The following is a 25,422-nucleotide window of genomic DNA, read 5'->3' on the forward strand; positions in this document are numbered from 1 at the left end:
CCAAAGTTTTAAACATTTTTGCAGTCTTAAAATGCATTTTAAGGCCTTTTTTCGGCTGCTAACATATTCTGAACGTTCAAGGATGTAAGATGCATTTTTCGTGGAAAAAATATTTTTGGGAATTTCAGTGGTCTAGGAAGAGGGTTAATGCCCCTTTTATGCTGCAAATGTTTTTGCGACATTCAGAGCTCTCTGACACAGTTTGTGGGCGCCAACATTTTCTGGACTTTAGGGGCTCTAGGATGCCTGCAAACCCCTTTTTTGGGCCTCCAAAGTTTTCTACATTTTTTCAGGCCTAGGATGCGGTTAAGGCCTTTCTTGGGCTGTAACATATTCTAAACTTTCGGGGTGTAGGATGCATTTTTCGTGCCAAAATTATTTTTGGGGATTTCAGTCGTCTACGAAGTGGGTTTATGCCCCTTTCAGGCTGCAAATGTTTTTGGGACATTCAGAGCTCTCTGACACAGTTTTTGGGCCACCAACATTTTCTTGACTTAAGGGGGTCTAGGATGCCTGTAAACACCTTTTTAAGCCTCCAAAGTTTTCTACATTTTCGCAGGCCTAAGATGCATTTTAAGGCCTTTTTTGGGCTGCTAACATATTCTGAACGTTCATGATTGCAAGATGCATTTTTCATGGAAAATTTTTTGGGGGGAATTTCAGTGGTCTAGGATGCGGGTTAATGCCTCTTTCAGGCTGCAAATGTTTTTGGGACATTCAGAGCTCTCTGACACAGTTTTTGGGCCACCAACATTTTCTGGACATAAGGGGGTCTAGGATGCCGGTAAACACCTTTTTTGGGCCTCCAAAGTTTTCTACATTTTTGCAGGCCTAAGATGCATTTTAAGGCCTTTTTTGGGCTGCTAACATATTCTGAACGTTCACGGATGCAAGATGCATTTTTCGTGGAAAAAATATTTTTGGGAATGTCAGTGGTCTAGGATGCGGGTTAATACCCCTTTTAGGCTGCAAATGTGTTTGGGACATTCAAGCTCTCTGACACAGTTTTTGGGCCACCAATATTTTCTAGATTTTAGGGGGTCTAGGATGCCTGTAAACCCCTTTTTTGGGCCTCCAAAGTTTTCAACATTTTTGCAGGCCTAAGATGCATTTTAAGGCCTTTTTTGGGCTGCTAACATATTCTTAACTTTCAGGGGTGTAGGATGCATTTTTCGTGCCAAAATTATTTTTGTAAATTTCAGTGGTCTAGGATGCGGGTTAATGCCCCTTTCAGGCTGCAAATAATTTTGGGACATTCAGAGCTCTCTGAGGCAGTTTTTGGGCCACCAACATTTTCTGGACTTTAGGGGGTCTAGTATGCCTTTAAACCCCTGTTTTGGGCCTCCAAAGTTTCCTACATTTTTGCAGTCCTAAAATGCATTTTAAGGCCTTTTTTGGGCTGCTAACATATTCTGAACGTTCACAGATGGAAGATGCATTTTTTGTGGAAAAAATATTTTTGGGAATTTCAGTGGTCTAGTATGCGGGTTAATGCCCCTTTCAGGCTGCAAATGTTTTTGGGACATTCAGAGCTCTCTGATGCAGTTTTTGCGCCACCAACATTTTCTTGACTTAAGGGGGTCTAGGATGCCTGTAAACACCTTTTTTGGGCCTCCAAAGTTTTCTACATTTTTTCAGGCCAAGGATGCGGTTAAGGCCTTTTTTGGGCTGTAACATATTCTGAACTTTCGTGGTGTAGGATGCATTTTTCGTGCCAAAATTATTTTTGGGAATTTCAGTCGTCTACGAAGCGGGTTTATGCCCCTTTCAGGCTGCAAATGTTTTTGGGACATTCAGAGCTCTCTGACACAGTTTTTGGGCCACCAACATTTTCTTGACTTAAGGGGGTCTAGGATGCCTGTAAACACCTTTTTTGGGCCTCCAAAGTTTTCTACATTTTTGCAGGCCTAAGATGCATTTTAAGGCCTTTTTTGGGCTGCTAACATATTCTGAACGTTCATGATTGCAAGATGCATTTTTCATGGAAATTTTTTTTGGGGGAATTTCAGTGGTCTAGGATGCAGGTTAATTCCCCTTTTAGGCTGCAAATGTGTTTGGGACATTCAAGCTCTCTGACACAGTTTTTGGGCCACCAATATTTTCTGGATTTTAGGGGGTCTAGGATGCCTGTAAACACCTTTTTTGGACCTCCAAAGATTTCTACATTTTTGCAGGCCTAAGATACGGTTAAGGCCTTTTTTGGGCTGCTAACATATTCTTAACTTTCAGGGGTGTATGATGCATTTTTCGTGCCAAAATTATTTTTGGGAATTTCAGTCGTCTATGAAGCGGGTTAATGCCCCTTTCAGGCTGCAAATGTTTTTGGGGCATTCAGAGCTCTCTGACACAGTTTTTGTTCCAACAACATTTTCTGGATTTAAGGGGGTCTAGGATGCCTGTAAACACCTTTTTTGGGCCTCCAAAGTTTTCTACATTTTTTCAGGCCTAAGATGTGGTTAAGGCCTTTTTTGGGCAGTAACATATACTGAACCTTCAGGGGTGTAGGATGCATTTTCCGTGCCAAAATTATTTTTGGAATTTCAGTGGTCTAGGATGTGGGTTAATTCCCCTTTTAGGCTGCAAATGTGTTTGGGACATTCGAGCTCTCTGACACAGTTTTTGGGTGCCAACATTTTCTGGACTTTAGGGGGTCTAGGATGCCTGTAAACCCCTTTTTTGGGCCTCCAAAGTTTTCAACATTTTTGCAGGCCTAACATGCATTTTAAGGCCCTTTTTGGGCTGCTAACATATTCTTAACTTTCAGGGGTGTAGGATGCATTTTTCGTGCCAAAATAATTTTTGGAAACTTCAGTGGTCTAGGATGCGGGTTAATGCCCCTTTGAGGCTGCAAATGTTTTTGGGACATTCAGAGCTCTGTGACGCAGGTTTTGGGCCACCAACATTTTCTGGACTTTAGGGGGTTTAAGATGCCTGTAAATACCTTTTTTGGGCCTCCAAAGTTTTCTAAATTTTTCCAGGCCTAAGAAGCGGTTAAGGCCTTTTTTGGACTGCAAACATATTCTGAACTTTCAGGGCTGTAGGATGCATTTTTCGTGCCAAAATTATTTTTTGAATTTCTGTGGTCTAGGATGTGGGTTAACCCCCCTTGAGGCTGCAAATGTTTCTGGGACAGTCAGAGCTCTCTGACCCCGTTTTTAAACCACCTTCTTTTTCTGGACTTCAGGGGGTCTAGGATGCCTGTAAACCCCCTTTTTGGGCCTCCAAAGATTGCAACATTTTTGCAGGCCTAAGATGCATTTTAAAGCCTTTTTTGGGCTGCTAACATATTCTTAACTTTCACGGATGTAAGATGCATTTTTCGTGGAAAAAATATTTTTGGGAATTTCAGTGGTCTAGGATGCGTGTTAATGCCCCTTTTAAGCTTCAAATGTGTTTGGGACATTCAGAGCTCTCTGACATAGTTTTTGGGCCACCAAGATTTTCTGGACTTTAGGGGGTCTAGGATGCCTGTATAGCCCTTTTTTGGGCCTCCAAAGTTTTATACATTTTTGCAGGCCTAAAATGCATTTTAAGGCAATTTTTGGGCTGCTGACATATTCTGAACTTTCACGGATGTAAGATGCATTTTTCGTGGAAAAAATATTTTTGGGAATTTCAGTGGTCTAGGATGCGGGTTAATGCCCCTTTTAGGCTGCAAATGTTTTTGGGACATTCTGAGCTCTCTGATAGTTTTTTGACCACCGACATTTTCTGGACTTTAAGGGGTCTAGAATGCCCGTAAACCCCTTTTTTGGGCCTCCAAAGTTTTCTACATTTTTGCAGGCCTAAAATGCATTTTAAGGCCTTTTTTGGGCTGCTAACATATTCTGAAATTTCACGGATGTAAGATGCATTTTTCGTGGCAAAATATTTTTGGGAATTTCAGAGGTCTAGGATGCGTGTTAATGCCCCTTTTTAAGCTTCAAATGTGTTTGGGACATTCAGAGATCTCTGACACAGTTTTTGGGCCACCAACATTTTCTGGACTTTAGGGGGTCTAGGATGCCTGTATACCCCTTTTTTGGGCCTCCAAAGTTGTATACATTTTTGCAGGCCTAAAATGCATTTTTAAGGCCTTTTTTGGGCTGCTAACATATTCTGAACTTTCACGGATGTAAGATGCATTTTTCGTGGAAAAAATATTTTTGGGAATTTCAGTGGTCTAGGATGCGGGTTAATGCCCCATTTAGGCTGCAAATGTGTTTGGGACATTCAGAGCTCTCTGACACAGTTTTTGGGCCACCAACATTTTCTGGACTTAAGGGGGTCTAGGATGCCTGTAAACCCCTTTTTTGGGCCTCCAAAGTTTTCTACATTTTTGGAGGCCTAAGATGCATTTTAAGGCCTTTTTTGGGCTGCTAACATATTCTGAACTTTCAGGGGTGTAGGATGCATTGTTCGTGCCAAAATAATTTTTGGAAACTTCAGTGGTCTAGGATGCGGGTTAATGCCCCTTTCAGCCTGCAAATGTTTTTGGGACATTCATAACTCTCTGACACAGTTTTTAGGCCACCAACATTTTCTGGACTTAAGGGGGTCTAGGATGCCTGTAAACACCTTTTTTGGGCCTCCAAAGTTTTCTACATTTTTTCAGGCCTAAGATGCATTTAAAGGCCTTTTTTGGGCTGCTAACATATTCTGAACTTTCACGGATGTAAGATTCATTGTTCGTGGAAAAATTATTTTTGGGAATTTCAGTGGCCTAGGATGTGGGTTAATACCCCTTTGAGGCTGCAAATGTTTTTGGGACATTCAAAGCTTTCTGACACAGTTTTTGGGCCACCAACATTTTCTGGACTTAAGGGGGTCTAGGATGCCTGTAAACACCTTTTTTGGGCCTCCAAAGTTTTCTACCTTTTTGCAAGCCTAAGATGTATTTTAAGGATTTTTTTGGGCTGCTAACATATTCTTAACTTTCAGGGGTGTAGGATGCACTTTTCATGACAAAAATACTTTTGGGAATTTCAGTGGTCTAGGATGCGGGTTAATGCCCCTTTTAAGCTGCAAATGTTTTTGGGACATTCAGAGCTCTCTGACGCAGTTTTTGGGCCACCAACATTTTCTGGACTTTCGAGGGTCTAGGCTGCCTGTAAACACCTTTTTTGGGCCTCCAAAGTTTTCTACATTTTTGCAGGCCTAAGATGCATTTTAAGGCCTTTTTTGGGCTGCTAACACATTCTTAACTTTCAGGAGTGTAGGATGCCTTTTTCGTGCCAAAATTATTTTTGGGAATTTCAGTTGTCTATGAAGCGGGTTAATGCCCCTTTCAGGCTGCAAATGTTTTTGGGACATTCAGAGCTCTCTGACACAGTTTTTGGGCCACCAACATTTTCTGGACTTAAGGGGGTCTAGGATGCCTGTAAACACCTTTTTTGGGCCTCCAAAGTTTTCTACATTTTTGCAGGCCTAAGATGCATTTTAAGGCCTTTTTTGGGCTGCTAACATATTCTGAACATTCACGGATGCAAGATTTATTTTTCGTGGAAACAATATTTTTGGGAATTTCAGTGGTCTAGGATCGGGTTAATGCCCCTTTCAGGCTGCAAATGTTTTTGGGGCATTCAGAGCTCTCTGACACAGTTTTTGGTCCAACAACATTTTCTGGATTTAAGGGGGTCTAGGATGCCTGTAAACACCTTTTTTGGGCCTCCAAAGTTTTCTACATTTTTTCAGGCCTAAGATGTGGTTAAGGCCTTTTTTGGGCAGTAACATATACTGAACCTTCAGGGGTGTAGGATGCATTTTCCGTGCCAAAATTATTTTTGGAATTTCAGTGGTCTAGGATGTGGGTTAATTCCCCTTTTAGGCTGCAAATGTGTTTGGGACATTCGAGCTCTCTGACACAGTTTTTGGGTGCCAACATTTTCTGGACTTTAGGGGGTCTAGGATGCCTGTAAACCCCTTTTTTGGGCCTCCAAAGTTTTCAACATTTTTGCAGGCCTAAGATGCATTTTAAGGCCCTTTTTGGGCTGCTAACATATTCTTAACTTTCAGGGGTGTAGGATGCATTTTTCGTGCCAAAATAATTTTTGGAAACTTCAGTGGTCTAGGATGCGGGTTAATGCCCCTTTGAGGCTGCAAACGTTTTTGGGAGAATGTCTACATTTTTTGCAGGCCTAAGCTGCAGTTAGGCCTTTTTTGGGCTGTAACATATTCTGAACTTTCACGGATGTAAGATGCATTTTTCGTGGAAAAAATATTTTTGGAAATTTCAGTGGTCTAGGATGCGGGTTAATGCCCCTTTTAGGCTGCAAATGTTTTTGGGACATTCTGAGCTCTCTGATAGTTTTTTGACCACCGACATTTTCTGAACTTTAAGGGGTCTAGAATGCCCGTAAACCCCTTTTTTGGGCCTCCAAAGTTTTCTACATTTTTGCAGGCCTAAAATGCATTTTAAGGCCTTTTTTGGGCTGCTAACATATTCTGAACTTTCACGGATGTAAGATGCATTTTTCGTGGCAAAATATTTTTGGGAATTTCAGAGGTCTAGGATGCGTGTTAATGCCCCTTTTTAAGCTTCAAATGTGTTTGGGACATTCAGAGATCTCTGACACAGTTTTTGGGCCACCAACATTTTCTGGACTTTAGGGGGTCTAGGATGCCTGTATACCCCTTTTTTGGGCCTCCAAAGTTGTATACATTTTTGCAGGCCTAAAATGCATTTTTAAGGCCTTTTTTGGGCTGCTAACATATTCTGAACTTTCACGGATGTAAGATGCATTTTTCGTGGAAAAAATATTTTTGGGAATTTCAGTGGTCTAGGATGCGGGTTAATGCCCCATTTAGGCTGCAAATGTGTTTGGGACATTCAGAGCTCTCTGACACAGTTTTTGGGCCACCAACATTTTCTGGACTTTAGGGGGTCTAGGATGCCTGTAAACCCCTTTTTTGGGCCTCCAAAGTTTTCTACATTTTTGGAGGCCTAAGATGCATTTTAAGGCCTTTTTTGGGCTGCTAACATATTCTGAACTTTCAGGGGTGTAAGATTCATTGTTCGTGGAAAAATTATTTTTGGGAATTTCAGTGGCCTAGGATGTGGGTTAATACCCCTTTGAGGCTGCAAATGTTTTTGGGACATTCAAAGCTCTCTGACACAGTTTTTGGGCCACCAACATTTTCTGGACTTAAGGGGGTCTAGGATGCCTGTAAACACCTTTTTTTTGCCTCCAAAGTTTTCTACCTTTTTGCAAGCCTAAAATGCATTTTAAGGATTTTTTTGGGCTGCTAACATATTCTTAACTTTCAGGGGTGTAGGATGCACTTTTCATGACAAAAATACTTTTGGGAATTTCAGTGGTCTAGGATGCGGGTTAATGCCCCTTTTAAGCTGCAAATGTTTTTGGGACATTCAGAGCTCTCTGACGCAGTTTTTGGGCCACCAACATTTTCTGGACTTTCGAGGGTCTAGGCTGCCTGTAAACACCTTTTTTGGGCCTCCAAAGTTTTCTACATTTTTGCAGGCCTAAGATGCATTTTAAGGCCTTTTTTGGGCTGCTAACACATTCTTAACTTTCAGGAGTGTAGGATGCCTTTTTCGTGCCAAAATTATTTTTGGGAATTTCAGTTGTCTATGAAGCTTTCAGGCTGCAAATGTTTTTGGGACATTCAGAGCTCTCTGACACAGTTTTTGGGCCACCAACATTTTCTGGACTTAAGGGGGTCTAGGATGCCTGTAAACACCTTTTTTGGGCCTCCAAAGTTTTCTACATTTTTGCAGGCCTAAAATGCATTTTAAGTCCTTTTTTGGGCTGCTAACATATTCTGAACATTCACGGATGCAAGATTTATTTTTCGTGGAAACAATATTTTTGGGAATTTCAGTGGTCTAGGATCGGGTTAATGCCCCTTTCAGGCTGCAAATGTTTTTGGGACATTCAGAGCTCTCTGACACAGTTTTTGGGCAACCAACATTTTCTGGACTTTAGGGACTCTAGGATGCCTGTAAACCCCTTTTTTGGGCCTCCAAAGTTTTCTACATTTTTGCAGTCCTAAAATGCATTTTAAGGCCTTTTTTCGGCTGCTAACATATTCTTAACTTTCAGGGGTGTAGGATGCACTTTTCGTGACAAAAATATTTTTGGGAATTTCAGTGGTCTAGGATGCGGGTTAATGCCCCTTTTAAGCTGCAAATGTTTTTGGGACATTCAGAGCTCTCTGAGGCAGTTTTTGGGCCACCAATATTTTCTGGACTTTAGGAGGTCTAGGATGCCTGTAAACCCCTTTTTTGGGCCTCCAAAGTTTTCTACATTGTTGCAGGCCTAGGATGCGTTTTAAGGCCTTTTTTGGGCTGTAACATATTCTTAACTTTCAGGGGTGTAGGATGCATTTTTCGTGCCAAAATCATTTTTGGAAAGTTCAGTGGTCTAGGATGCGGATTAATGCCCCTTTGAGGCTGCAAATGTTTTTGGGAGAATGACTACATTTTTGCAGACCTAAGATGCGGTTAAGGCCTTTTTTGGGCTGTAACATTCTGAACTTTCAGGGGTGTAGGATGCATTTTTCATGGCAAAATTATTTTTGGGAATTTCAGTAGTCTAGGATGCGGGTTAATGCCCCTTTCAGGCTGCACATGTTTTTGGGACATTCTGAGCTCTCTGAGGCAGTTTTTGGGCCACCAACATTTTCTGGACTTTAGGGGGTCTAGGATGCCTGTAAACCCCTTTTTTGGGCCTCCAAAGTTTTCTACATTTTTGCAGTCCTAAAATGCATTTTAAGGCCTTTTTTGGGCTCCTAACATATTCTGAACGTTCACGAATGTAGGATGCATTTTTCGTGTCAAAATTATTTTTGGGAATTTCAGTGGTCTAGGATGCGGGTTAATGCCCTTTTCAGGCTGCAAATGTTTTTGGGACATTCAGAGCTCTCTGATACAGTTTTTGGGCCACCAACATTTTCTGGATTTAAGTGGGTCTAGGATGCCTGTAAACACCTTTTTTGGGCCTCCAAAGTTTTCTACATTTTTGCAGGCCTAAGATGCATTTTAAGGCCTTTTGTGGACTGCTAACATATTCTGAACGTTCACGGATGTAAGATGCATTTTTCATGGAAAAAATATTTTTGGGAATTTCAGTGGTATAGGATGCGGGTTAATTCCCCTTTTAGGCTGCAAATGTGTTTGGGACATTCAGAGCTCTCTGACACAGTTTTTGGGCCACCAACATTTTCTGGACTTAAGGGGGTCTAGGATGCCTGTAAACACCTTTTTTGGGCCTCCAAAGTTTTCTACATTTTTGCAGGCCTAAAATGCATTTTAAGGCCTTTTTTGGGCTGCTAACATATTCTGAACGTTCACGGATGCAAGATGCATTTTTCGTGGAAAAAATATTTTGGGGAATTTCAGTGGTCTAGGATTCGGGTAAATTCCCCTTTTAGGTTGCAAATGTGTTTGGGACATTCGAGCTCTCTGACACAGTTTTGGGGGCCAACATTTTCTGGACTTTAGGGGGTCAGGATGCCTGTAAACACCTTTTTTGGGCCTCCAAAGTTTTCTACATTTTTGCAGGCCTAAGATGAATTTTAAGGGCTTTTTTGGGCTGCTAACATATTTTTTTTAACTTTCAGGGGTGTAGGATGCATTTTTCGTGCCAAAATAATTTTTGGAAACTTCAGTGGTCTAGGATGCAGGTTAATGCCCCTTTGAGGCTGCAAATGTTTTTGGGAGAATGTCTACATTTTTGCAGGCCTAAGATGCTGTTAAGGCCTTTTTTGGGCTGTAACATCTTCTGAACTTTCAGGGGTGTAGGATGCATTTTTCATGCCTAAATTATTTTTGGGAATTTCAGTGGTCTAGGATGCGGGTTAATGCCCTTTTCAGGCTCCAAATGTTTTTGGGACATTCAGAGCTCTCTGATACAGTTTTTTGGCCACCAACATTTTCTGGATTTAAGGGGGTCTAGGATGCCTGTAAACACCTTTTTTGGGCCTCCAAAGTTTTCTACATTTTTGCAGTCCTAAAATGCATTTTAAGGCCTTTTTTCGGCTGCTAACATATTCTTAACTTTCAGGGGTGTAGGATGCACTTTTCGTGACAAAAATATTTTTGGGAATTTCAGTGGTCTAGGATGCGGGTTAATGCCCCTTTTAAGCTGCAAATGTTTTTGGGACATTCAGAGCTCTCTGAGGCAGTTTTTGGGCCACCAATATTTTCTGGACTTTAGGGGGTTTAAGAGGCCTGTAAACTGCTTTTTTGGGCCTCCAAAGATTTCAACATTTTTTCAGGCCTAAGATGCATTTTAAAGCCTTTTTGGGCTGCTAACATATTCTTAACTTTCAGGGGTGTGGGATGCATTTTTAGAGATGAAAATATTTTTGGGAATTTCAGTGGTCTAGGATGCGGGTTAATGCCCCTTTTAGGCTTCAAATATGTTTGGGACATTCAGAGCTCTCTGACACAGTTTTTGGGTGCCAACAGTGTCTGGACTTTAGGGGGTCTAGGATGCCTGTAAACCCCTTTTTTGGGCCTCCAAAGTTTTCTACATTTTTGCAGGCCTAAAATGCATTTTAAGACTTTTTTGGGCTGCTAACATATTCTGAACTTTCACGGATGTAAGATGCATTTTTCGTGGAAAAAATATTTTTTGGAATTTCAGTGGTCTAGGATGCGGGTTAATGCCCATTTTAGGCTGCACATGTTTTTGGGATATTCTGAGCTCTCTGACACAGTTCTTGGTCCACCAACATTTTCTGGACTTAAGGGGGTCTAGGATGCCTGTAAACACCTTTTTTGGGCCTCCAAAGTTTTCTGCATTTTTGCATTCCTAAAATGCATTTTAAGGCCTTTTTTGGGCTGCTAACATATTCTGAACCTTCACGGATGTAAGATGCATTTTTCGTGACAAAAATATTTTGGGGAATTTCCGTGGTCTAGGATGCGGGTTAATGCCCCTTTCAGGCTGCAAATGTTTTTGGGACATTCAGAGCTCTCTGATCCAGTTTTTGGGCCACCAACATTTTCTGGACTTTAGGGGGTCTAGGATGCCTAAAAACACCTTTTTTTGGGCCTCCAAAGTTTTCTACATTTTTTCAGGCCTAAGATGTGGTTAAGGCCTTTTTTGGGCAGGAACATATACTGAACCTTCAGGGGTGTAGGATGCATTTTCCGTGCCCAAATTATTTTTGGAATTTCAGTTGTCTAGGATGTGGGTTAATGCCCCTTTGAGGCTGCAAATGTGTTTGGGACATTCAGAGCTCTCTGACCCCGTTTTTAGGCCACCATCATTTTCTGGACTTTAGGGGGTCTAGGATGCCTGTAAACCCCTTTTTTGGGCCTCCAAAGATTTCAACATTTTTGCAGGCCTAAAATGCATTTTAAGGCCTTTTTTGGGCTGCTAACATATTCTTAACTTTCAGGGGTGTAGGATGCATTTTTCGTGCCAAAATTATTTTTGGTAATTTCACTGGTCTACGAAGCGGGTTAATGCCCCTTTCAGGCTGCAAATGTTTTTGGGACATTCAGAGCTCTCTGATGCAGTTTTGGGGCCACCAACATTTTCTGGACTTTAGGGGGTCTAGGATGCCTAAAAACACCTTTTTTTGGGCCTCCAAAGTTTTCTAAATTTTTTCAGGCCTAAAATGCGGTTAAGGCCTTTTTTGAGCTGTAACATATTCTGAACTTTCAGGGGTGTAGGATGCATTTTCTGTGCCAAAATTATTTTTGGGAATTTCAGTGGTGTAGGATGCGGGTTAATGCCCCTTTCAGGCTGCAAATGTTTTTGGGACATTCTGAGCTCTCTGACACAGTTTTTGGGCCACCAACAATTTCTGGACTTTAGGGGGTCTAGGATGCCTGTAAACCCCTTTTTTGGGCTTCCAATGTTTTCTACATTTTTGCAGGCCTAAGATGTGGTTAAGGCCTTTTTTGGGCTGCTAAGATATTCTTAACTTTCAGGGGTGTAGGATGCATTTTTCGTGCCAAAATAATTTTTGGAAACTTCAGTGGTGTAGGATGCGGGTTAATTCCCCTTTGAGGCTGCAAATGTTTTTGGGACATTCAGAGCTCTCTGAAGCAGGTTTTGGTCCACCAACATTTTCTGGACTTTAGGGGGTCTAGAATGCCTGTAAACCCCTTTTTTGGGCCTCCAAAGTTTTCTACATGTTTGCAGGCCTAAAATGCCCTTTAAGGCCTTTTTTGGGCTGCTAACATATTCTGAACTTTCACGGATGTAAGATGCATTTTTTGTGGAAAAAATATTTTTGGGAATTTCAGTGGTCTAGGATGCGGGTTAATGCCCCTTTCAGGTTGCAAATGTTTTTGGGACATTCAGAGCTCTCTTACACAGTTTTTGGGCCACCAACATTTTCTGGACTTTAGGGGGTCTAGAATGCATGTAAACCCCTTTTTGGGCCTCCAAAGTTTTCTACATTTTTGCAGGCCTAAAATGCATTTTAAGGCCTTTTTTGGGCTGCTAACATATTCTGAACTTTCACGGATGTAAGATGCATTTTTCGTGGAAAAAATATTTTGGGGAATTTCAGTGGTCTAGGATGCGGGTTAATGCCCATTTTAGGCTGCAAATGTTTTTGGGATATTCTGAGCTCTCTGACACAGTTTTTGGGCCACCAACATTTTCTGGACTTTAGGGGGTATAGAATGCCTGTAAACCCCTTTTTGGGCTTCTAAAGTTTTTTACATTTTTGCAGGCCTAAAATGTGGTTAAGGCCTTTTTTGGGCTGCTAAGATATTCTTAACTTTCAGGGGTGTAGGAGCATTTTTCGTGCCAAAATAATTTTTGGAAACTTCAGTGGTCTAGGATGCGGGTTAATGCCCCTTTGAGGCTGCAAATGTTTTTGGGACATTCAGAGCTCTGTGACGCAGGTTTTGGGCCACCAACATTTTCTGGACTTTAGGGGGTTTAAGATGCCTGTAAATAACTTTTTTGGGCCTCCAAAGTTTTCTAAATTTTTCCAGGCCTAAGATGCGGTTAAGGCCTTTTTTGGACTGCAAACATATTCTGAACTTTCAGGGATGTAAGATGCATTTTTCGTGGAAAAAATATTTTTGGGAATTTCAGTGGTCTAGAATGCGTGTTAATGCCCCTTTTAAGCTTCAAATGTGTTTGGGACATTCAGAGCTCTCTGACATAGTTTTTGGGCCACCAAGATTTTCGGGACTTTAGGGGGTCTAGGATGCCTGTATAACCCTTTTTTGGGCCTCCAAAGTTTTATACATTTTTGCAGGCCTAAAATGCATTTTAAGGCAATTTTTGGGCTGCTAACATATTCTGAACTTTCACGGATGTAAGATGCATTTTTCGTGGAAAAAATATTTTTGGGAATTTCAGTGGTCTAGGATGCGGGTTAATGCCCCTTTTAGGCTGCAAATGTTTTTGGGACATTCTGAGCTCTCTGATAGTTTTTTGACCACCCACATTTTCTGGACTTTAAGGGGTCTAGAATGCCTGTAAACCCCTTTTTTGGGCCTCCAAAGTTTTCTACATTTTTGCAGGCCTAAAATGCATTTTAAGGCCTTTTTTGGGCTGCTAACATATTCTGAACGTTCACGGATGCAAGATGCATTTTTCGTGGAAAAAATATTTTGGGGAATTTCAGTGTTCTAGGATTCGGGTAAATTCCCCTTTTAGGTTGCAAATGTGTTTGGGACATTCGAGCTCTCTGACACAGTTTTGGGGGCCAACATTTTCTGGACTTTAGGGGGTCAGGATGCCTGTAAACACCTTTTTTGGGCCTCCAAAGTTTTCTACATTTTTGCAGGCCTAAGATGAATTTTAAGGGCTTTTTTGGGCTGCTAACATATTTTTTTTAACTTTCAGGGGTGTAGGATGCATTTTTCGTGCCAAAATAATTTTTGGAAACTTCAGTGGTCTAGGATGCAGGTTAATGCCCCTTTGAGGCTGCAAATGTTTTTGGGAGAATGTCTACATTTTTGCAGGCCTAAGATGCTGTTAAGGCCTTTTTTGGGCTGTAACATCTTCTGAACTTTCAGGGGTGTAGGATGCATTTTTCATGCCTAAATTATTTTTGGGAATTTCAGTGGTCTAGGATGCGGGTTAATGCCCTTTTCAGGCTCCAAATGTTTTTGGGACATTCAGAGCTCTCTGATACAGTTTTTTGGCCACCAACATTTTCTGGATTTAAGGGGGTCTAGGATGCCTGTAAACACCTTTTTTGGGCCTCCAAAGTTTTCTACATTTTTGCAGTCCTAAAATGCATTTTAAGGCCTTTTTTCGGCTGCTAACATATTCTTAACTTTCAGGGGTGTAGGATGCACTTTTCATGACAAAAATATTTTTGGGAATTTCAGTGGTCTAGGATGCGGGTTAATGCCCCTTTTAAGCTGCAAATGTTTTTGGGACATTCAGAGCTCTCTGAGGCAGTTTTTGGGCCACCAATATTTTCTGGACTTTAGGGGGTTTAAGAGGCCTGTAAACTGCTTTTTTGGGCCTCCAAAGATTTCAACATTTTTTCAGGCCTAAGATGCATTTTAAAGCCTTTTTGGGCTGCTAACATATTCTTAACTTTCAGGGGTGTGGGATGCATTTTTAGAGATGAAAATATTTTTGGGAATTTCAGTGGTCTAGGATGCGGGTTAATGCCCCTTTTAGGCTTCAAATATGTTTGGGACATTCAGAGCTCTCTGACACAGTTTTTGGGTGCCAACAGTGTCTGGACTTTAGGGGGTCTAGGATGCCTGTAAACCCCTTTTTTGGGCCTCCAAAGTTTTCTACATTTTTGCAGGCCTAAAATGCATTTTAAGGCCTTTTTTGGGCTGCTAACATATTCTGAACTTTCACGGATGTAAGATGCATTTTTCGTGGAAAAAATATTTTGGGGAATTTCAGTGGTCTAGGATGCGGGTTAATGCCCATTTTAGGCTGCAAATGTTTTTGGGATATTCTGAGCTCTCTGACACAGTTTTTGGGCCACCAACATTTTCTGGACTTTAGGGGGTATAGAATGCCTGTAAACCCCTTTTTGGGCTTCCAAAGTTTTTTACATTTTTGCAGGCCTAAAATGTGGTTAAGGCCTTTTTTGGGCTGCTAAGATATTCTTAACTTTCAGGGGTGTAGGAGCATTTTTCGTGCCAAAATAATTTTTGGAAACTTCAGTGGTCTAGGATGCGGGTTAATGCCCCTTTGAGGCTGCAAATGTTTTTGGGACATTCAGAGCTCTGTGACGCAGGTTTTGGGCCACCAACATTTTCTGGACTTTAGGGGGTTTAAGATGCCTGTAAATAACTTTTTTGGGCCTCCAAAGTTTTCTAAATTTTTCCAGGCCTAAGATGCGGTTAAGGCCTTTTTTGGACTGCAAACATATTCTGAACTTTCAGGGATGTAAGATGCATTTTTCGTGGAAAAAATATTTTTGGGAATTTCAGTGGTCTAGAATGCGTGTTAATGCCCCTTTTAAGCTTCAAATGTGTTTGGGACATTCAGAGCTCTCTGACATAGTTTTTGGGCCACCAAGATTTTCTGGACTTTAGGGGGTCTAGGATGCCTGTATAACCCTTTTTTGGGCCTCCAAAGTTTTATACATTTTTGCAGACCTAAAATGCATTTTAAGGCAATTTTTGGGCTGCTAACATATTCTGAACTTTCACGGATGTAAGATGCATTTTTCGTGGAAAAAATATTTTTGGGAATTTCAGTGGTCTAGGATGCGGGTTAATGCCCCTTTTAGGCTGCAAATGTTTTTGGGACATTCTGAGCTCTCTGATAGTTTTTTGACCACCCACATTTTCTGGACTTTAAGGGGTCTAGAATGCCTGTAAACCCCTTTTTTGGGCCTCCAAAGTTTTCTACATTTTTGCAGGCCTAAAATGCATTTTAAGGCCTTTTTTGGGCTGCTAACATATTCTGAACGTTCACGGATGCAAGATGCATTTTTCGTGGAAAAAATATTTTGGGGAATTTCAGTGGTCTAGGATTCGGGTAAATTCCCCTTTTAGGTTGCAAATGTGTTTGGGACATTCGAGCTCTCTGACACAGTTTTGGGGGCCAACATTTTCTGGACTTTAGGGGGTCAGGATGCCTGTAAACACCTTTTTTGGGCCTCCAAAGTTTTCTACATTTTTGCAGGCCTAAGATGAATTTTAAGGGCTTTTTTGGGCTGCTAACATATTTTTTTTAACTTTCAGGGGTGTAGGATGCATTTTTCATGCCTAAATTATTTTTGGGTATTTCAGTGGTCTAGGATGCGGGTTAATGCCCTTTTCAGGCTCCAAATGTTTTTGGGACATTCAGAGCTCTCTGATACAGTTTTTTGGCCACCAACATTTTCTGGATTTAAGGGGGTCTAGGATGCCTGTAAACACCTTTTTTGGGCCTCCAAAGTTTTCTACATTTTTGCAGTCCTAAAATGCATTTTAAGGCCTTTTTTCGGCTGCTAACATATTCTTAACTTTCAGGGGTGTAGGATGCACTTTTCGTGACAAAAATATTTTTGGGAATTTCAGTGGTCTAGGATGCGGGTTAATGCCCCTTTTAAGCTGCAAATGTTTTTGGGACATTCAGAGCTCTCTGAGGCAGTTTTTGGGCCACCAATATTTTCTGGACTTTAGGGGGTTTAAGAGGCCTGTAAACTGCTTTTTTGGGCCTCCAAAGATTTCAACATTTTTTCAGGCCTAAGATGCATTTTAAAGCCTTTTTGGGCTGCTAACATATTCTTAACTTTCAGGGGTGTGGGATGCATTTTTAGAGATGAAAATATTTTTGGGAATTTCAGTGGTCTAGGATGCGGGTTAATGCCCCTTTTAGGCTTCAAATATGTTTGGGACATTCAGAGCTCTCTGACACAGTTTTTGGGTGCCAACAGTGTCTGGACTTTAGGGGGTCTAGGATGCCTGTAAACCCCTTTTTTGGGCCTCCAAAGTTTTCTACATTTTTGCAGGCCTAAAATGCATTTTAAGGCCTTTTTTGGGCTGCTAACATATTCTGAACTTTCACGGATGTAAGATGCATTTTTCGTGGAAAAAATAGTTTGGGGAATTTCAGTGGTCTAGGATGCGGGTTAATGCCCATTTTAGGCTGCAAATGTTTTTGGGATATTCTGAGCTCTCTGACACAGTTTTTGGGCCACCAACATTTTCTGGACTTTAGGGGGTATAGAATGCCTGTAAACCCCTTTTTGGGCTTCCAAAGTTTTTTACATTTTTGCAGGCCTAAAATGTGGTTAAGGCCTTTTTTGGGCTGCTAAGATATTCTTAACTTTCAGGGGTGTAGGAGCATTTTTCGTGCCAAAATAATTTTTGGAAACTTCAGTGGTCTAGGATGCGGGTTAATGCCCCTTTGAGGCTGCAAATGTTTTTGGGACATTCAGAGCTCTGTGACGCAGGTTTTGGGCCACCAACATTTTCTGGACTTTAGGGGGTTTAAGATGCCTGTAAATAACTTTTTTGGGCCTCCAAAGTTTTCTAAATTTTTCCAGGCCTAAGATGCGGTTAAGGCCTTTTTTGGACTGCAAACATATTCTGAACTTTCAGGGATGTAAGATGCATTTTTCGTGGAAAAAATATTTTTGGGAATTTCAGTGGTCTAGAATGCGTGTTAATGCCCCTTTTAAGCTTCAAATGTGTTTGGGACATTCAGAGCTCTCTGACATAGTTTTTGGGCCACCAAGATTTTCTGGACTTTAGGGGGTCTAGGATGCCTGTATAACCCTTTTTTGGGCCTCCAAAGTTTTATACATTTTTGCAGGCCTAAAATGCATTTTAAGGCAATTTTTGGGCTGCTAACATATTCTGAACTTTCACGGATGTAAGATGCATTTTTCGTGGAAAAAAATTTTTTGGGAATTTCAGTGGTCTAGGATGCGGGTTAATGCCCCTTTTAAGCTTCAAATGTGTTTGGGACATTCAGAGATCTCTGACACAGTTTTTGGGCCACCAACATTTTCTGGACTTTAGGGGGTCTAGGATGCCTGTATACCCCTTTTTTGGGCCTCCAAAGTTTTATACATTTTTGCAGGCCTAAAATGCATTTTAAGGCCTTTTTTGGGCTGCTAACATATTCTGAACTTTCACGGATGTAAGATGCATTTTTCGTGGAAAAAATATTTTTTGGGAATTTCAGTGGTCTAGGATGCGTGTTAATGCCCCTTTTAAGCTTCAAATGTGTTTGGGACATTCAGAGATCTCTGACACAGTTTTTGGGCCACCAACATTTTCTGGACTTTAGGGGGTCTAGGATGCCTGTATACCCCTTTTTTGGGCCTCCAAAGTTTTATACATTTTTGCAGGCCTAAAATGCATTTTAAGGCCTTTTTTGGGCTGCTAACATATTCTGAACTTTCACGGATGTAAGATGCATTTTTCGTGGAAAAAATATTTTTGGGAATTTCAGTGGTCTAGGATGCGGGTTAATGCCCCTTTTAGGCTGCATATGTTTTTGGGACATTCTGAGCTCTCTGACGCAGTTTTTTGGCCACCAAAATTTTCTGGACTTTAGGGGGTCTAGGATGACTGTAAGCCCCTTTTTTGGGCCTCCACAGTTTTCTACATTATTGCAGGCCTAAGTTGCATTTTAAGGCCTTTTTTGGGCTGCTAACATATTCTGAACGTTCACGGATGTAAGATGCATTTTTCGTGGAAAAAATATTTTTTGGGAATTTCAGTGGTCTAGGATGCGGGTTAATGCCCCTTTCAGGGTGCAAATGGTTTTGGGACATTCAGCGCTCTCTGATAGTTTTTTGGCCACCAACATTTTCTGGACTTTAGGGGGTCTAGAATGCATGTAAACCCCTTTTTTGGGCCTCCAAAGTTTTCTACATTTTTGCAGGCCTAAAATGCATATTAAGGCCTTTTTTGGGCTGCTAACATATTCTGAACTTTCATGGATGTAAGATGCATTTTTCGTGGAAAAAATATTTTTGGGAATTTCAGTGGTCTAGGATGCGGGTTAATGCCCCTTTTAGGCTGCAAATGTTTTTGGGACATTCAGAGCTCTCTGATAGTTTTTTGGCCACCAACATTTTCTGGACTTTAAGGGGTCTACAATGCCTGTAAACCCCTTTTTTGGGCCTCCAAAGTTTTCTACATTTTTGCAGGCCTAAAATGCATTTTAAGGCCTTTTTTGGGCTGCTAACATATTCTGAACTTTCACGGATGTAAGATGCATTTTTCGTGGAAAAAATATTTTTGGGAATTTCAGTGGTCTAGGATGCGGGTTAATGCCCCTTTTAGGCTGCATATGTTTTTGGGACATTCTGAGCTCTCTGACGCAGTTTTTTGGCCACCAAAATTTTCTGGACTTTAGGGGGTCTAGGATGACTGTAAGCCCCTTTTTTGGGCCTCCACAGTTTTCTACATTATTGCAGGCCTAAGTTGCATTTTAAGGCCTTTTTTGGGCTGCTAACATATTCTGAACTTTCACGGATGTAAGATGCATTTTTCGTGGAATAAATATTTTTTGGGAATTTCAGTGGTCTAGGATGCGTGTTAATGCCCCTTTTAAGCTTCAAATGTGTTTGGGACATTCAGAGATCTCTGACACAGTTTTTGGGCCACCAACATTTTCTGGACTTTAGGGGGTCTAGGATGCCTGTATACCCCTTTTTTGGGCCTCCAAAGTTTTATACATTTTTGCAGGCCTAAAATGCATTTTAAGGCCTTTTTTGGGCTGCTAACATATTCTGAACTTTCACGGATGTAAGATGCATTTTTCGTGGAAAAAATATTTTTGGGAATTTCAGTGGTCTAGGATGCGGGTTAATGCCCCTTTTAGGCTGCATATGTTTTTGGGACATTCTGAGCTTTCTGACGCAGTTTTTTGGCCTCCAAAATTTTCTGGACTTTAGGGGGTCTAGGATGACTGTAAGCCCCTTTTTTGGGCCTCCACAGTTTTCTACATTATTGCAGGCCTAAGTTGCATTTTAAGGCCTTTTTTGGGCTGCTAACATATTCTGAACGTTCACGGATGTAAGATGCATTTTTCGTGGAAAAAATATTTTTTGGGAATTTCAGTGGTCTAGGATGCGGGTTAATGCCCCTTTCAGGGTGCAAATGGTTTTGGGACATTCAGCGCTCTCTGATAGTTTTTTGGCCACCAACATTTTCTGGACTTTAGGGGGTCTAGAATGCCTGTAAACCCCTTTTTTGGGCCTCCAAAGTTTTCTACATTTTTGCAGGCCTAAAATGCATATTAAGGCCTTTTTTGGGCTGCTAACATATTCTGAACTTTCATGGATGTAAGATGCATTTTTCGTGGAAAAAATATTTTTGGGAATTTCAGTGGTCTAGGATGCGGGTTAATGCCCCTTTTAGGCTGCAAATGTTTTTGGGACATTCAGAGCTCTCTGATAGTTTTTTGGCCACCAACATTTTCTGGACTTTAAGGGGTCTACAATGCCTGTAAACCCCTTTTTTGGGCCTCCAAAGTTTTCTACATTTTTGCAGGCCTAAAATGCATTTTAAGGCCTTTTTTGGGCTGCTAACATATTCTGAACTTTCACGGATGTAAGATGCATTTTTCGTGGAAAAAATATTTTTGGGAATTTCAGTGGTCTAGGATGCGGGTTAATGCCCCTTTTAGGCTGCATATGTTTTTGGGACATTCTGAGCTCTCTGATGCAGTTTTTTGGCCACCAACATTTTCTGGACTTTAGGGGGTCTAGGATGACTGTAAGCCCCTTTTTTGGGCCTCCAGAGTTTTCTACATTATTGCAGGCCTAAGTTGCATTTTAAGGCCTTTTTTGGGCTGCTAACATATTCTGAACGTTCACGGATGTAAGATGCATTTTTCGTGGAAAAAATATTTTTTGGGAATTTCAGTGGTCTAGGATGCGGGTTAATGCCCCTTTCAGGGTGCAAATGGTTTTGGGACATTCAGCGCTCTTTGATAGTTTTTTGGCCACCAACATTTTCTGGACTTTAGGGGGTCTCGAATGCCTGTAAACCCCTTTTTTGGGCCTCCAAAGTTTTCTACATTTTTGCAGGCCTAAAATGCATTTTAAGGCCTTTTTTGGGCTGCTAACATATTCTGAACGTTCAAGGATGTAAGATGCATTTTTCGTGGAAAAAATATTTTTGGGAATTTCAGTGGTCTAGGATCAGGGTTAATGCCCCTTTTATGCTGCAAATGTGTTTGGGACATTCAGAGCTCTCTGACACAGTTTGTGGGTGCCAACATTTTCTGGACTTTAGGGGCTCTAGGATGCCTGTAAACCCCTTTTTTGGGCTTCCAAAGTTTTCTACATGTTTTCAGGCCTAGGATGCGGTTAAGGCCTTTTTTGGGCTGTAACATATTCTGAACTTTCGGGGTGTAGGATGCATTTTTCGTGCCAAAATTATTTTTGGGAATTTCAGTCGTCTACGAAGCGGGTTTATGCCCCTTTCAGGCTGCAATTGTTTTTGGGACATTTAGAGCTCTCTGACACAGTTTTTGGGCCGCCAACATTTTCTTGACTTAAGGGGGTCTAGGATGCCTGTAAACACCTTTTTTGGGCCTCCAAAGTTTTCTATATTTTTGCACGCCTAAGATGCATTTTAAGGACTTTTTTGGGCTGCTAACATATTCTGAACGTTCATGATTGCAAGATGCATTTTTCATGGAAAATGTTTTCAGGCCTAGGATGCGGTTAAGGCCTTTTTTGGGCTGTAACATATTCTGAACTTTCGGGGTGTAGGATGCATTTTTCGTGCCAAAATTATTTTTGGGAATTTCAGTCGTCTAAGAAGCGGGTTAATGCCCCTTTCAGGCTGCAAATGTTTTTGGGACATTCAGAGCTCTCTGATGCAGTTTTGGGGCCACCAACATTTTCTGGACTTTAGGGGGTCTAGGATGCCTAAAAACACCTTTTTAAGCCTCCAAAGTTTTCTACATTTTCGCAGGCCTAAGATGCATTTTAAGGCCTTTTTTGGGCTGCTAACATATTCTGAACGTTCACGGATGCAAGATGCATTTTTCGTGGAAAAAATATTTTTGGGAATGTCAGTGGTCTAGGATGCGGGTTAATACCCCTTTTAGGCTGCAAATGTGTTTGGGACATTCAAGCTCTCTGACACAGTTTTTGGGCCACCAATATTTTCTAGATTTTAGGGGGTCTAGGATGCCTGTAAACCCCTTTTTTGGACCTCCAAAGTTTTCAACATTTTTGCAGGCCTAAGATGCATTTTAAGGCCTTTTTTGGGCTGCTAACATATTCTTAACTTTCAGGGGTGTAGGATGCATTTTTCGTGCCAAAATTATTTTTGTAAATTTCAGTGGTCTAGGATGCGGGTTAATGCCCCTTTCTGGCTGCAAATATTTTTGGGACATTCAGAGCTCTCTGAGGCAGTTTTTGGGCCACTAACATTTTCTGGACTTTACGGGGTCTAGTATGCCTTTAAACCCCTGTTTTGGGCCTCCAAAGTTTCCTACATTTTTGCAGTCCTAAAATGCATTTTAAGGCCTTTTTTGGGCTGCTAACATATTCTGAACGTTCACAGATGGAAGATGCATTTTTTGTGGAAAAAATATTTTTGGGAATTTCAGTGGTCCAGTATGCGGGTTAATGCCCCTTTCAGGCTGCAAATGTTTTTGGGACATTCAGAGCTCTCTGATGCAGTTTTTGGGCCACCAACATTTTCTTGACTTAAGGGGGTCTAGGATGCCTGTAAACACCTTTTTTGGGCCTCCAAAGTTTTCTACATTTTTTCAGGCCTAGGATGCGGTTAAGGCCTTTTTTGGGCTGTAACATATTCTGAACTTTCGTGGTGTAGGATGCATTTTTCGTGCCAAAATTATTTTTTGGAATTTCAGTCGTCTACGAAGCGGGTTTATGCCCCTTTCAGGCTGCAAATGTTTTTGGGACATTCAGAGCTCTCTGACACAGTTTTTGGGCCAACAACATTTTCTTGACTTAAGGGGGTCTAGGATGCCTGTAAACACCTTTTTTGGGCCTCCAAAGTTTTCTACATTTTTGCAGGCCTAAGATGCATTTTAAGGCCTTTTTTGGGCTGCTAACATATTCTGAACGTTCATGATTGCAAGATGCATTTTTCATGGAAATTTTTTTTGGGGGAATTTCAGTGGTCTAGGATGCGGGTTAATTCCCCTTTTAGGCTGCAAATGTGTTTGGGACATTCAAGCTCTCTGACACAGTTTTTGGGCCACCAATATTTTCTGGATTTTAGGGGGTCTAGGATGCCTGTAAACACCTTTTTTGGACCTCCAAAGATTTCTACATTTTTGCAGGCCTAAGATGCATTTTAAGGCCTTTTTTGGGCTGCTAACATATTCTTAACTTTCAGGGATGTATGATGCATTTTTCGTGCCAAAATTATTTTTGGGAATTTCAGTCGTCTATGAAGCGGGTTAATGCCCCTTTCAGGCTGCAAATGTTTTTGGGGCATTCAGAGCTCTCTGACACAGTTTTTGGTCCAACAACATTTTCTGGATTTAAGGGGGTCTAGGATGCCTGTAAACACCTTTTTTGGGCCTCCAAAGTTTTCTACATTTTTTCAGGCCTAAGATGTGGTTAAGGCCTTTTTTGGGCAGTAACATATACTGAACCTTCAGGGGTGTAGGATGCATTTTCCGTGCCAAAATTATTTTTGGAATTTCAGTGGTCTAGGATGTGGGTTAATTCCCCTTTTAGGCTGCAAATGTGTTTGGGACATTCGAGCTCTCTGACACAGTTTTTGGGTGCCAACATTTTCTGGACTTTAGGGGGTCTAGGATGCCTGTAAACCCCTTTTTTGGGCCTCCAAAGTTTTCAACATTTTTGCAGGCCTAAGATGCATTTTAAGGCCTTTTTTGGGCTGCTAACATATTCTTAACTTTCAGGGGTGTAGGATGCATTTTTCGTGCCAAAATAATTTTTGGAAACTTCAGTGGTCTAGGATGCGGGTTAATGCCCCTTTGAGGCTGCAAACGTTTTTGGGAGAATGTCTACATTTTTTGCAGGCCTAAGCTGCAGTTAGGCCTTTTTTGGGCTGTAACATATTCTGAACTTTCAGGGGTGTAGGATGCATTTTTCATGCCAAAATTATTTTTGGAAATTTCAGTGGTCTAGGATGCGGGTTAATGCCCCTTTCAGGCTGCAAATGTTTTTGGGACATTCAGAGCTCTCTGAGGCAGGTTTTGGGCCACCAACATTTTCTGGAATTTAGGGGGTCTAGGATGCCTGTAAACCCCTGTTTTGGGCCTCCAATGTTTCCTACATTTTTGCAGTCCTAAAATGCATTTTAAGGCCTTTTTTGGGCTGCTAACATATTCTGAACGTTCACAGATGCAAGATGCATTTTTTGTGGGAAAAATATTTTTGGGAATTTCAGTGGTCTAGGATGCGGGTTAATGCCCCTTTTAGGCTGCAAATGTGTTTGGGACATTCAGAGCTCTCTGACACAGTTCTTGGTCCACCAACATTTTCTGGACTTAAGGGGGTCTAGGATGCCTGTAAACACCTTCTTTGGGCCTCCAAAGTTTTCTACACTTTTGCAGGCCTAAGATGTGGTTAAGGCCTTTTTTGGGCTGCTAAGATATTCTTAACTTTCAGGGGTGTAGGATGCATTTTTCGTGCCAAAATAATTTTTGGAAACTTCAGTGGTGTAGGATGCGGGTTAATGCCCCTTTGAGGCTGCAAATGTTTTTGGGACATTCAGAGCTCTCTGAAGCAGGTTTTGGGCCACCAACATTTTCTGGACTTTAGGGGGTTTAAGATGCCTGTAAACACCTTTTTTGGGCCTCCAAAGTTTTCTAAATTTTTCCAGGCCTAAGATGCGGTTAAGGCCTTTTTGGACTGCAAACATATTCTGAACATTCAGGGCTGTAGGATGCACTTTTCGTGCCAAAATTATTTTTTGAATTTCAGTGGTCTAGGATGTGGGTTAATGCCCCTTGAGGCTGCAAATGTTTCTGGGACATTCAGAGCTCTCTAACCCCGTTTTTAGACCACCTTCTTTTTCTGGACTTTAGGGGGTCTAGAATGCCTGTAAACCCCTTTTTTGGGCCTCCAAAGTTTTCTACATGTTTGCAGGCCTAAAATGCCCTTTAAGGCCTTTTTTGCGCTGCTAACATATTCTGAACTTTCACGGATGTAAGATGCATTTTTCGTGGAAAAAATATTTTTGGGAATTTCAGTGGTCTAGTATGCGGGTTAATGCCCCTTTCAGGTTGCAAATGTTTTTGGGACATTCAGAGCTCTCTTACACAGTTTTTGGGCCACCAACATTTTCTGGACTTTAGGGGGTCTAGAATGCCTGTAAACCCCTTTTTTGGGCCTCCAAAGTTTTCTACATTTTTGCAGGCCTAAAATGCATTTGAAGGCCTTTTTTGGGCTGCTAACATATTCTGAACTTTCACGGATGTAAGATGCATTTTTCGTGGAAAAAATATTTTGGGGAATTTCAGTGGTCTAGGATGCGGGTTAATGCCCATTTTAGGCTGCAAATGTTTTTGGGATATTCTGAGCTCTCTGACACAGTTTTTGGGCCACCAACATTTTCTGGACTTTAGGGGGTTTAAGATGCCTGTAAATACCTTTTTTGGG

Source organism: Ambystoma mexicanum, chromosome 5q, assembly GCF_040938575.1.
Source record: "Ambystoma mexicanum isolate Mex_15411 chromosome 5q, UKY_AmexF1_1, whole genome shotgun sequence".
Classification (NCBI taxonomy): domain Eukaryota; kingdom Metazoa; phylum Chordata; class Amphibia; order Caudata; family Ambystomatidae; genus Ambystoma; species Ambystoma mexicanum.